The following is a 10,646-nucleotide window of genomic DNA, read 5'->3' as shown; positions in this document are numbered from 1 at the left end:
AGGTTTGGTAAAAGAGGTCAATAAAAAATGTACCAGGCACAAAGAAAAAAAAAAAGAACTGGTGTTGATTTGTTCGATTAAAATTTAAGATGGTTCCCCAGTATAGCTGCAGTCTTATCACTAGAAAAGATAAAAGAACCACTAAATTCCTTACTAAAACTTAAAATTAAGGGAGGTAACTCTTGTATTATAGCATTGAAACCTCTCACGGTTGTTTAATCTGCTAGAAATAATAACCAGATTGCTTTTAAATAAGATCCCAATGCTGATTCCAAAAAAGTATAATATATCTATGCAGAGCAAATGTAGACTGAGATAAAAGGATCCCAGATGAACAGACAGAATTCCGCTTTTATTAACATATATATATCATCATCATCATCATCATCATTTGATGTCCACACACCATGCTGGCATGGGTTAGATGGTTTGACTGGAGCTAATGAGCTGGAGAGCTGAACCAGGTTCCAGTCTGATTTGGCATGGTTTACTACAGCTGGATACCCTTCCTAACACAAACCACTCTAGGAGTGTAATGGTTGCTTTTACATGTGACTGGTACAGGTGCTTTTTACATGACACCAACAACAACCATGACTACGATTCATGGGTGGGTGCCATTTACATGGCACCGTTGATGACCATGACTACGATGTACATGTGTCATACATACATGCATACATATAGTTAGATAAATAGATAGATATATATTTAGATAGACAGATATATACATACATATATAGATAGATAGGGAGTTAGATAGACAGATAGATAGATATACCTACACATACAAATTTTTATCTTTTACTTGTTTCAGTCATAAGAGTGCTGACGTCCTGGGGCACTGCCTTGAGGAATTTTAGTCAAAGTAATCAACCCCAAGTACTTATTTAATTTCTAAGCCTAGTACTTTTTCTATCAGTCTCTTCTACTGATCTGCTAAGTTACAGAGATGTAAACACAACAACACCAGTTGTCAAGTAGTAGTGGGGGACAAATACAGGCACAAAGACACACACACACACACACACACAACAGGCTTCTTTCAGTTTCCGTCTGCCAAATCCACTTACAAGGCTTTGGTCAGCTTGAGGCCGCCAAAGCTCAAGGCGCTCAAGGTGCAACACAGAGGGACTGAACCCAGAACCATGTGGTTGGGAAGCAAACTTCTTACCACACAGCTGCATTTAACATCCAGTTTCCATGCTTGACAGGAACTGGCAAGGCCAGGGGCGACACCAAGTTCCATAGTTTGTTTTGTCTTGGTTTCTACAGCTGGATGCCCTTCCTAATAACAACCACTTTACAGAGTGTGCTGGGTGCTTTTTATGTGGCACTGTCACCAGTGCTTTTTCTGTGGCACCAACACCAATGTTTTTTACATGGCACCGCACCCACACTGATATTTTTTATATAGCTCCATGATTTTAGGGTATCAGTTCTGTTGTGGTGGGCAGGTCTTCTTGAGTACAGCAATGCACCACATATCTCAGTCCTCTGTCATCTCCTTCATAAGGCTCAGTGTTTTGAGATTAGCTTTCAATATTTCATCCCATGTCTTCCTGGGTCTCCCTTCTTCTGCAACTTCTCTCCACTTTAAGTGATTGGCACTTTTGTATGCTACTATCTACACCCATACACATCACATGACCAAACCAATGCAGTCTCTTCTCTTGCACACTGCATATAATTCGTCTTGTACCTACCTACATTGCATATCCAGCAGAGCATACCAGCTTCAATCACTCTAGTCTTTGCATGTCCTTGCATTCAGGGCCAATGTCTCACTCCCATGTAGCATTGTAGTTCATGCACATGCAAAATAGCATCAATAGTGCTTCTCCCCAGGACAATAATTAATTGGGCTCTAACTCACTTTGCAACTTTCTTCACCTTGTCCAACAATTTGATGCCTCTGTAATTATTTCTATCTTAGGCATTTCCCTTGCCCTTGTAGCAGCTGATTATTAATGCTGCTACACCAGTCACTAAGGATTATACTTTCTTGAATAACCTGATTAACTGTAACCTGATTAACTATACAGGTGACTAGACTGTATCCAACTCTGCCCAATATCTTAAGCATGTCAGCAGTGACTCCTGATAGGGTAGCAGCCATCCTTGTTTTCATATCTTTAATTACCTTATCTTCAACTAGGATAGTTGGTTCCTCTGTTGGGTTTACACGAGGAAGACTCCCTCTCTCCCATTCATTCTCCGCACTTAGTAGTCTTTCATGGTAGCTCTCTCACATTTCTTTCTTTTCGGGATCACTATGAGCAAGCACACCATTATTTTTCCATACACACTTGTCTCCCACAACTTCTTGATTTGCTCTAACACACCGTCTAGCAATCCGGAACACCTCAAATCTCTGATCTTCACAATGTAAGACATTGGCAAACCTCTTCTTTCCTTCTTCTGCCCTAACTAGACACACCTAATGCCTAGCTTCTCTTTTGACTATCTGATATGGCACTTTACTACCCCAACTCTTCCACTTTTTCCAAGCCCATCTCTTCTCTTTTATAGCCCTGTCAACCTCACTGTTCCACCACCATGTCACCCTTGGTCTGGCAGAAGCTTTGCTCCAACCACAGATTTGGTCTGTCACCCTCAGTAGATTGTCCCATAAGAATTTGCAATTGAACTCTATGTCATATGTCTCTATCTCTATCTCCTTCTCATCAAAGGTTTTATTAAGGACATCACTAAATCTCTGCCCATTTGCAGGATCCTTGAGTTTCCATAGCCTCATTTTCCATATCAGTTTGTTTCAGAATCTTTCTAGCCTTAAGTCCGAAATTACTAACCACTAACCTATACTGAGTTGTACATTCTTTACCCGGAAAAGACTTTGCATTCACAAGCATACACCTATCCCTGTTTCTGGTGAGGATGTAGTCAATCTGGCTAGTGTGCCAACCAGAGTGATAAGTGATCAAATGGCCAACAGATTTCCTGATGTTGGTATCACAAACCATTATGTCATTTGCATCACAGAACTCTAATGACCTTGTTCTCTCTTCATTTCTGGAACCAAAACCATAACCTCCATGCACGCCATGAAAACCATTGCAGTGTTTTCTAATGTGGCTATTGAAATCCCCTGCCAAGATGAAGACATCATTGTCTTTCATCATCAAGATAGTCTGCAGAAAGGATTCATAGAAATAGTCCTTCTGAATATCTACAAGTCTAAAATGCGGAGCATGTGCAGAGATAAATAACATTGTTACATTAAACAGGACTAATCTTTGCTTAATAATCCTATCACACACCCTGACTACCTCAGTCACCTTATCCACCTATTTTTCTGCCAAAAGAATACCTATGCCACCTAATCCATCATTGCTTCCCACCCAGAAGAACTTGTTTAAATGTCTCTTGCCTACATGCAGTCTAGCTAAGACTCCCCTGCATTGTACCTCTTGCACACAGCACACATTTACACACATATCTGCTCAAGCATTTCAACAATCTCAGCAGATGAATTAGGTTTCAATGTTGTTGTTGTTGTTTTATTATTATTATCATTATTATTATTATTATTATTATTATTATTATTATTATTATTATTATCAATAATATTAATATGCTAACTTTTTGCTTTTGTACATACCTTTTGTGTGCATCACACTTATTTCAAAGAAGTGGCAAAGTGAGAGAGAGGAGGACAGAGAGGAAGTAAGGGAGAGAGAGAGAGTGAGAGAGAAAGGGAGAGGGAGAAAGAAAGTGAGAGAAAGAGAGAGAGAGAAAGAGAGAGAGGGAAAGAGAGAGTGAGTGGTGACGGCATTCGTTTTGTATTTTTAATTGTTTATCACATCACAAGAGAAGTAGATACATAGATACATATACACATTGTTAAATCAAAAGCAGGAGAGAAGAGGGACACAAAAGAAGTGAAAGAGGAAGAGAGAAAGTGAGAGACAGTAGATGCATAAATCCAAAGAAAAGTTCTTACATAGATACATACACACAGCAAATATTGGTTGTCAATTTCACTTTTCATTACCACATGAGGATAAAATTAACTCACAAATGGCTGAGTACTCTACAGACATGCATAACATTAACATAATTCTCAGGGAGATTCAGCCTCACACAGAATATGACAAGGCTGGCCCCTTTGAATTACAGCTGCAACTCGAGACATATTTATATAAATGTATTTGTGTGTGTGTGTGTGTGAGTGTGTGTATAGTTTAGGTTAGTTAAAACGTGTTTGCAATCATAAGTGTCACATGGAAATAAACACAATTACCAAACTTTCATTCATAAATCCATTTATTTCATTCTTTTGCATTTCAATTTGTACATTAAGGTTCTTTGAATATGTATGATGTATTTTAAGGTTAAATAATAATTCTGTTTACATTTGTGTAACTGAGATATTTTGGTTGGATTATGTAGCCATTGGTGTTATATTACTTTCTATATTCTGTAAATGTCACAATATACTTTTCTAGGCCTGAATATTTTGTGGGGAGGGGGCCATGTTGATTAGATCGACCCCAGTTGACAACTGATACTTAATTTATCGACCCCAAAAGAACGAAAAGCAAAGTCGTTCTCGGCAGAATTTGAACTCAGAACATAAAGGTCGTCATAATATACAAACATTTCTCATGGCACCAGTACACTGTTTACAGATGCCTACATTTTTTTATGTTTTCCGTGAATTTTTCACAGGTTCAGCTTGTTATTATTAAGGCAGCAATTAGTCTTTGGCAATGCAGAGGTAACTGCATATACCTTGATAACATAGACTTCTAAATCAGTGGTTCCCATATTTTCTGAGGCTGCCACCCCCTTGGCGCCCTGGTCATGTTCCTAGTGCTCCCCACTTCACTCACCACCATAAACATAGACCACTTTCTGAAGCAAATTCAAAACAACTGTATTTCACAAATTAAACTTAACCTAATTAACCCATTATTTTGTTGCTGTTACATCTACTGCCCCCTTTTGGCCACCTCATTATCACCCCACTTTTCTTCACCACCTCCTCCGGATCTTTCCACCTCCCCCAGGGGGTGCAGTACCACCCACTTTGGGAACCACTGATTCATTTTCTTACACATAGAAGCATGCATGTGGAGACCCATGAGCTACTTATTCTAAATCTTGCTTCCATACCTGGAACTTCTTCTCTATTTCTGGTAGTGATTCAGCTATAAGAACAAGGTCATCAGCATAGAGGAGCTCCCATTGGCAGCCTGTCTTAAATTCTTTTGTTATTGCCTTGAGGACTGTGATGAACAAGAGGGGACATAGGACCCATCCTTGGTGAACCCCTACTTGTATCCTGAATTCTTTGCTGTACTTGTTGCCAATCCTCACCTTACTGGTAGCATCTCTTTACATGGCTTTCCCAGCTCTCACCTGCTACTTATCTATCCCTAGTTTCCATATTGACCACCAGATAAGGGATCAGGGGTCCCTCTCAAAAGCTTTATTGCAAACATAATTTAACTTCATGCATTGAAGAATCTTTCTGGACTTAACTATTCGTCAACTTTGAACTAACATGTTCTATTTATTAAACATTATATGACTGTATTATAACTGTCATGTTATTACTCATATTCATAAGCACTTTTTATTTCTGTTATTATTAAGTGCTGTGTTTCTCAGTCAATCAATTCAATTTTGTTTGTGTTATAAAAAGCAATCTTGTTATTCTCTTTTTCTCTCTATTCTAATATATATTTATGTATTTATTTGATGATTGTTCCACTTAGTCATCTTTTATTTCAATGCTTCTTTTTTTTTGTTATACTTTCTGTTACTTTATACTTTGTTCTTGATTTTCAAGATGCCTCATGATCAAGGGTTGAGTGATATGAAGTTTTGCTGGTTGACTAAGCGTTTCATTCCTGAAGCTTTTAATTTCTAGAGCAATGAGAGGACAATTTAATATGGAATAGAATTCAGAATGAGTGTTGATTGAAAGGAATCGATAGATAAGGAACTAACAAATTAGGTAATTTATTTAGAAAACATAAAATAGTGGTTTGAATAATAAAAAAAGCAGTGCTAACCATTCCAAAGTAGGCAAATAAGAGTCTTTAATTCTCTCTTTGGAATATATTTAATGTAATTGAACATTCATATGGTGTTCTTAGTTGAATTGAAGAGATATGAATCTGAAAATTTTTGCTTCATCTCAGATGTGTAACCTGGTTGGTATGTTTCAATGAGAAGGATGAAGATCAATCAGGCAGTTGAGGTAACATGATGTGCACAGCTGTAGTTGTCATCATGTACAAAAGTGTGATGGAACCAGAAAGACTCAGCCTGTTAGAACATCTGTGTAGATTTCATAAAAGAATCTACATTATCAGCCTTGTTGTCACCATCGCTGTCACCATTGCCACCACCATTGTTATCTTCATCATCATCACCATCATCGTTACTGTTGAGGCAATATTATAGTTTGTAAGGTTGATGAACTAAGTTCCAATAAGATAGTGAGTATGGATTTACTTCTCCCTTGAAATTATAAAAAAAAATCTTGTTGTTTGTTTGATAAAAGACAAGATTGTCATTACTGGAGTGCTTTTGATAATAGTTCTATTTGATCCTTGCTCACAGTATATTTCAGACACAGATCGTGTATCAATAACCAGCTGGGAATGATGTTGTCCTGGGATTAAAAGGTAGTAACATGGTCCTACGCAGGACTGCTACCTTACATTGGCAAATAGATTTTACGATGCAGTATAGTTACTACTTGGATCTCATTCAGAGATTTAAAACTAGCTGTTTTACTCATGACTTTTTTATTGTCTTTTTGTTGTTGTTGTTGAGCAAAACAACAACAACAAAAGCAATAACGACAATAAAAAAAGCCTTTTGATTTGGCAAAAGAAATCATTATTGTTCTATACTGCTTATGAAATATAATTATCAAATTTTTATAATCAAATCTAAGAACAAGTAAAATGTTTTGCTCAGTATTTCACCTTCTTACCAGTTCTCTCATGACCTTTACTTTTATAAAAATTCTCAGAAATAGAAAGAAAGAAAGCAAATGAATAAATAATCCATGCAATTAACATATATTATCGCAATAAACTTTGACATTGTTATTCTCTGTTGTAAATGTCATTGTTCTAAAATGTTATAAATGTTAAAATTAATAAATATACTATATGCAAAGCTGGTACAAATATCACCAGAAAAAAAAAAGAATGCGAGGAAGTTGTTGTAACCTGAATATCTCATAAGAAATAAGCAGAGTACACAGTGTATGTGTTTTGTTCTCGATAAATTCCAACGGATTTATAAATGGTAAAGCAAAAATACAGGATTTTTGTTTTGTCTTGTTTATTTTTCTTAACTTTACTTAGCAATGCTGGCAACTATAAAAATAGTTGACATTAAAATTACAGTGACTTTAGCTTATGATTCTTATGTAGAGATCTAATGATGCCGCCACTATATATCTAGTGTATTTCCATGAAGCTGCTTCAGGCAACAGAATGTCTGGCTGAAGACCACAAACAAGCATCAAATGACAATGAAAATGATAATTGTGTTGATGGTTTGTACATCAGCTTAGCTGATTTTCAAAGATGACCACTGCTTACTACATTTCTTTGATAAGGATCATGAAACAAATATTTTTCTTCTGGCTTTGACAAGAGGAGGAATGCAGAGGATTAAAATGAGAGGGTTAAAAATCAGATCTTTTCCTCTCTGATTTCATCTATATCACCCTTTCAGTATTCCTTGAAATAGACTGTGAAAATGGAGAGAAAAGCCCGCTTTCATTTTCAACATGCTGTAAATATTTGTGAAAGGAGCACAAGAATAGAAAGATTGACAGAGGAGAATGGCTCAAGTCTTTAGTTTTACTTGGCAGCTAGAATAAGAAGGCTTCTGTTTTGAACTGAAAGCAGTTTGGTTTTATAGCTTTTTTTTTTGCACTTTCAAGTATTTATTCAGACACACTTTTACAAAACCACTACTTATACAATTGTACCAAAATCAGTATAACAACCTTTCTGTGTGTGTATGTGTGTGTGTGTGTGTGTGTCTCTCTCTCTCTTTCACTCTCTCTTTGTATCTATTTCTCTCTCTCTCTCTCTGCTTCCTAATGTTCTTTTCATTAGCTAGTGGCATCTCTTCCAACTCTCTACATTCTAAGTTCAAATGCTGCCTAGGCCAATTTTACCTTTCATCATTTCAGGGGTTGATAAAGTAACTACTAGTTGAATGTTGAACTCGATGTAATCAACTTGCACCCCCAACTCCCCTCAAACTAGCTGGACTAGTGCTAAAATTAGAAAGAATTATTATTGCTGTTGATGTTGTTGTTGTTGTCCTGGCAGAATTGTTTGCACACCGGGTAAAATACTAAATGTCATTTTATCCATCTTTATGTTCTGAGTTCAATTTCTGTAGAGGTCAGCGTTACCTTTCTTCCTTTTAAGGCCAATAAAATAAGTACCAGTTGAGTACTGAGGTCAATGTTATTGATTATTCCCATGCCTTGAAAATTGCTGACCTTGTGCCAAAAATTTGAAACCATTATTATCATTAGGCATAGGAGTGGCTGTGTAGTAAGTAGCTTGCTTACAAACTACATGGTTCCGGGTTCAGTCCCACTGTGTGGCACCTTGGGCAAGTGTCTTCTACTATAGCCTCAGGCCGACCAAAGCCTTGTGAGTGGATTTGGTAGACGGAAACTGAAAGAAGCCCGTCATATATATGTATATATATATATGTATATGTATGTGTGTATATGTTTGTGTGTCTGTGTTTATCCCCCCAATGCTGGTGTGTTTATGTCCATGTAACTTAGCGGTTCGGCAAAAGAGTCCAATAGAATAAGTACTAGGCTTACAGAGAATAAGTCCTGGGGTCGATTTGCTCGATCAAAGGTGGTGCTCCAGCATGGCCACTGTCAAATGACTGAAACAGGTAAAAGAGTAAAAGAGTATTATTATTATTATCATCATTATTATTATTATATGAAAACTCACAGCTTATTTTGCTTGGTATAATGGAAAGTGTCAGTTGTCCACTGCCAGCAGACTAAGGTGACTTTTGTTTACTGGTCATGCTTCAAGAACCCTGCGAAGAATTCTTGCAGTTCCAATCAATGCTGATTTTTGTAGGTGTTCTACCCTCACACTTGCACTGATCTTTTTGAGCCATGTTTTCCCACTTCAAATCGTGATAGTTGTTTATTTTTTCTTCTTCTTTCACATTGATCCTGTTGACATCAGGGCATGCTGTTTGTCAGACAGGATTTTCCACATGTCTTTTGACTGAGCTTCAGTCCTGGGTCAAGTGTAGACCAAAGCAGGATACCTGCACATAGAGTGTCATCAGGCACTAACAGCCCTCTGTCAGTTGGGTAATGTGATTAGTGGAAGTTCACTCTCTAGTGTTCTACAGTGGTTGGAAAGTACAGTAGTGTTCTCAGGGAGGCTAGGTGTTGATGAAAATCAACTGGCTGGTCTGTTCCAGAGAACTTTTGGGCCAGGGATAAAATCCCCAAATCCTTGACCTGGCAGTGCTACTGGGGAGGCATTGCCAATTTCAGGATAAACTCTACAGGTATGGAAATGCATTCACCCGGTATTGCCCAAATCGCATGCAGAGTGATGAAACTGTTCTGCATGTTTTCATCCAGTGCCTGAGCATTGCTGACTTGTGGGTTTATGTCAAACACCTGCTGTCACATATAAGACAGATCTAGCTATTGGCTGAGTCCATTGTGAAAATCATTCCATCATTTTCCTTTGGCTGAGAAGGGCAGGTAGTGTTTCTTTATCTAGTAATCTTAGTGAAAGAGGTTGTGTGGTGGACCAGACTGAAAAGACTGAAGAGAGATGCTTTGGTCAAGCCCTCATCAACTTTTTCAAGTTTCACTTGAAAAGGAAAATGAGGGTAGAGAGCGAATTGCTGCCTCTCAGTAATTTTGTTAAAAGGTGGATGAATGTTGCAAGAATAGTCTGAGTGAACGGGCCTACACTGAGCATACGCCTGTAGATTGAAGGAGGACATTGTGGAGAGGGCACTTGCCCTAGTGGTCAGAGGGACCATGGTTTTGTGAGGTCTCCATAAGTAGTCCTAGGAAGTCTCCCTCTTCTGGGGAATTACTCATTATCATAATTTTATATTGTTACTGGTATTTACTTTTTGCATGCCTTTTATGTTACGCCACATCATATTGTCCTGTACCCAATATTTTTTTGTGACTCCTTAGTGGTTAATAAAGAAAACATTATTATTATTATTATCATTAAGGCGGCAAACTGACAGAATCATTAGCATGTTGGGCAAAATGTTTAGTAGCATTTCATTCATCTTTACGTTCTGAGTTCAAATTCCACTGAGGTCAGCTTTGTGTTTCATCCTTTTGGGGTCAATAAAATAATAAGTACCAGTTGAACACTGGGGCCAATGTAATTGACTCATCCCCTCCCCCCAAATTGCTGCCCTTGTGACAAAATTTGAAACCATTATTATTATTATTATCAATATTGTTGTTGTTGTTGTTGTTGTTGTTTTTGTTGTTGTTGTTGTTGTTGTTGTTGTTGTTGTTGTTGTTATTGTTGTTGTTATTATTATTATTATTATTATTATTATTATTATTATTATTATTATTATTATTATTATTATTATTA

At 37.3% G+C, this 10,646-nt stretch overlaps 1 protein-coding gene across 5 annotated transcripts in view; it reads left to right on the top strand.

The window, feature by feature from the left end:
* The window catches only part of LOC106877912 (protein FAM228B), an 81,759-nt gene that overhangs the window by 12,138 nt on the left and 58,975 nt on the right, over positions 1–10,646 (top strand). The window lies entirely within an intron of this gene.

Source organism: Octopus bimaculoides, chromosome 2, assembly GCF_001194135.2.
Source record: "Octopus bimaculoides isolate UCB-OBI-ISO-001 chromosome 2, ASM119413v2, whole genome shotgun sequence".
In the NCBI taxonomy this organism is placed as follows: domain Eukaryota; kingdom Metazoa; phylum Mollusca; class Cephalopoda; order Octopoda; family Octopodidae; genus Octopus; species Octopus bimaculoides.
This window is presented reverse-complemented; position numbering and strand designations above follow the sequence as displayed.